Here is a 4,324-nt window from a genome sequence, read left to right on the forward strand (position 1 = left end):
TACATAAGAATACATACGTGTAATATTTCCAAAACCATCATCACTGCAAAAATCATTATACATCTACTTGATTTAACATCTACTCCATGTTCATGATGGTCACTGTAACAATGTTTTACCGTGTATTACAGTAAAGAAGTGGACGTGGATTGTTTTTGTGAGATTGATTCAATCTGCTATTGTGAATTCAGTGGTAATTGCGAATGCTGCCAATGACAGTAAAAGCAACAAAGTTGGATCAAAAGAGTTTGCAATGAGTATTGCCAAACGCTATCTCACTACAAATAAAGGAATGTCAGCCCATGCAGTAGAACATCATTCGACAGTAAAAAAATGTTCCACAAAATTTTGTCCGATCAGAACGCAAAAATTTTGCAAAATATGCAAACAATACCTTTGCAAATCTTGTTTCATTGCAAATCACAACGGTAATAACAACGGAAGTAACACATGGCCATCATAACTGATGTTTAGAGGGAAAAAAATAAAAATTACGAAAATAAAAACTATAAAATGACATAGAAAGAAAAAAAACAACAAAAAATACAAAAATACAAAAAAAGAATAAAAAATACAAACATACAAAAAAAGAATAAAAAATACAAAAATACAAAAAAAGAATAAAAAATACAAAAAATACAAAAAAAAAATAAATAAGACATTTGATTTCATCCACCTCCACGCTGGTAAATGTTGGGCAACATTATATAATGGCTAAGAGATGAATTTAATTTTGTAAACTTTCCGACAGATCAGACAAATGTTTGAGATTATCGTAGGACTCTTCTAAATTGTGCAAAACTGATGCCAAAATCGTATTCAGCGACCCTAAAAAGCCTCGAATGACAAGTTTCAAACCAATCTGACTCATTTTTAGACAAATTTCCGCCATGTTGGATCCGCCATTAGGAATTTGGAAAATGTGACATTACATTTGTTTTCAGCGACCCCAAAAACCCCCGAGTAATAAATTTTATGCAAAAATTCAAACACATGTGAAAGATATTTCCGCCATATTGGATCCGCCATTTAGAATTTCGAAAATTCGTAACTGGATTTCGATTCAATTTAGTATGAAACATAGAAAAACGGGATAAAATAAGTATTTTGAAACTTTTATTGATGATAATTATTAGAAAACTCGTCATTTTCACTGTTCCCCGACCGCCATATTGAATTCGCCATTATTGAGACCGTGAAATATACTAAAAAATGACCGGGGATGTTTAATCCGTCAAAGTTTTATACATTGGAGGAAACAAACTCATTCAACGTCGATTTGTATTAGAATTATTCAGAAAAATAATATTTTTCGAGATTTTCACTGGTTTCCGCCATTTTTAAGAGAGTAAACGAAACGGAGCTAAAAACAACAATTTTTCCCATAAACTACAACTATTTTATTCACCTTTGTTCATAGTTTGGAAAGGATCGACATCCGTTTATGGGCTTGGAAAAAATTGATGAAAAAAAATGTTTCCAATTTTTCAGTACTTTTTTAAATTAAATCCGCCATATTGCTTTCCTAAGGCATGGAAACGAAATTTTGACCACGGGAATCGAAAGAGCACACCCGAAAATAGTAAGATCAGTTGGTTTCGTTATGATCTTTACCAATTTTCGATTTGGTACTCGGGCTCGAATATGAGCTAAGAATTTCAGGTTTCTGGGCCTTAATGGGTTAATGACTCCTGTCTTCCTCCTAAAGTATACGGAGGCAATACAGCCAGATCACATCTTATGAGATTACAATCGAGATAATTATCAGATAAATAAATGTTAAAATGCAATGTGTACTAAAACCAAGTATTTGGAGTAATCTTAATTTTCTCATTGCGTTTACTTCGTAAGTTACTTTATCTGATAGTTACCTCAATGCTGTTTAAGACGGTTATAAAATAAAAATAGACTATGAATATCGCCCTAATAGATATCTGTTTAATTCCACTATGGTATAAACAAGAACATTTTGTATAAAAGATTTGACATCAAAATAGTTGGCGCCAAGTTAAAATCTATACTATCCTTATTATTTACCTAAAAATGACATTATTTGTATAAAAGATTTGATGTCAACGGTCGGCGCCATGTTAAATTCTATTACCATTTCTATTACTATTTCTTTAAAAACCTACATGGTACTATCCTTATTATTTACTTAATTCTAATAACATATACAATCTGTCTAGTAAGAGCGTGGCAGGCCTATTCAAAGAAACATGGCTTATTAACCTTAAATTTATATTGATTGCATTCAGTAGGATTATGGCCAAAATGCAATTTTAATAAGGAGTCCAGTCACCAGCTGCGTTTATAATAGACTGGCAACTCCGAGGCATACTTTCCACTAAAGAAACCGCATGTTTATGTGGCAAAGATGGCTCCAGATTCGTCGAATTCCGTTTTTTAAGCGATTCGAAGTTGATGTCGGTCTTCTACGAAGCTTCCTCTTGATGAGTGACCACACATTTTCAATGGGATTCGCATCGGGTGATTGTGAAGGCCAATGGAGTGTCCCCATGTCATTTCCCTCTTTCCAGAACGTGCAGAGCCTTCGATGTTTGGAGTCATCCTCCTGGAGTAACTAATCTTTATCTTTACTGATAAACCAACGTAGAGCAGGTGGAATCAAAGCTTTTTGATATATTTTTAACATTTTCTCAGCATTCAGGTTGTCAGTAAAGAGATAAAGTCGACCAAATCCTTGCTCTGAAAAGCAGCCCCAAACATACACCTTTACCGCGTGTTTAACAGTTCGTTGGACTAGTCTATTGGTCTACTGACCAGGATCGTTTCACTGCACAATGTGCCCAAAAAGAAGATTCGTCTGTAAAAATCACATTACTCCAGTTGCGGTCTTTATTTTCATGAGCCCAAGCTAGTTGCGTTGCGCGATAAAAACGGTTTTTGGATTGTACTACGACATCTTATATTATACGCATGGAGATAATGTCGTATGGTTTCACACGACATTCTTAAACCTTTTCGTTGTAATTTTACCTGTCCTTGCAACCGTAAGACGAACCGTAGACGAGTTTCTTTCCGTAGTCCGAACAAAATGAACAAATATATTAAGGTACAGAAAGACTCATGTCTCCACACATCCAAGTATAACGTACGTAGTCTATAAAATTCAATGTAATTATTGCGAGGCTTCTTATGTAAGGCAGACAGGTAGACTTCTGAAAACAAGAATAAATGAACATCGTAGTTGTATAAATCATAATACATCTACGAGATCGGTAATAACTGAACATAGATTGGAACATAATCATGATTTTCAGTAGGACGATGTAAAAATTCTTGATGAAGAACCTTGTTACAAACAACGCTTGGGCCGGTATTCATAGTCAGTTCTTGTTTGAAGACTGTCTTAAGTAATGTCTTAAGATGCTAAAGCGGCCCTCTGATTGGTTCATAACTCTTCAAGACTGAACTCAAGACGGTCTTGAATATAAGAACTGACTATGAATACCGGCCTTGGTCTCAGAAATGTTAAATATTAAAAAACAGAAACTTAGTCTTAACTTACAAACTGACAGGGAAGGCCTTCATAAAGCATATATACCAATTGTAAACAAGGTTTGATCTTCTAATATCAGTTATTGCCACTCGGTTTTCAGTATGTGTTGATCTGTAGAGAGAGTTTGATGTATTACACAATGTATTGCGACACAGTTTTTTATTTTTTTGACATATCATATTTTATTCATTTTCCATTGACTGCCAATTGTTTTTTGACTTCCATTATTGTGACTATTATTGTACATGCATTGATATACGAGTAGAGTATATAGGCCGGTTCTAGGCCAAATTTGAGTTTGAGCTTTTTTGAATTTGATTTTTTTGAGTTTTTTTTTTAAGAAATTGACGACTGTGATTGGCCCATTTTTTTTTAGTTGAGCTTTTTGAATTTGATTTTTTTTGAGTTTGAGCTTTTTGAATTTGATTTTTTGAGTTTGAGTTTTTTGAATTTTATTTTTTTGAGTTTGAGCTTTTTTGAATTTTGATTTTTTGAACCAGGTTTACCAACATAAATCATTGAGCTTTTTTTTGTAAGCACTTAATTTTGAATCAGGTTTACCAACATAAATCACTAGAAGGATATGACGTCGAGGGGTATGACGTCACGGAAGGGGGAGGGTGACAGGGAAGAAAATGACGTCTCAGGGTGCTGACGCATGGAAGAATTGTGGTGGTCGCCGCGGGGTCAATGGCCGCCAGGCGCGGGGACCTCCGAACGCGATGAGCTAACGCGCGCGGTCCTCCCTCGCCGCGAGGTCCGTCGGGCGCGGTCCCTCCGGGCGCGGTCCGGCCCCCACCG

The sequence above is a fragment of the Cyphomyrmex costatus genome, unplaced genomic scaffold, assembly GCF_001594065.2.
Source record: "Cyphomyrmex costatus isolate MS0001 unplaced genomic scaffold, Ccosl1.0 scaffold289, whole genome shotgun sequence".
In the NCBI taxonomy this organism is placed as follows: domain Eukaryota; kingdom Metazoa; phylum Arthropoda; class Insecta; order Hymenoptera; family Formicidae; genus Cyphomyrmex; species Cyphomyrmex costatus.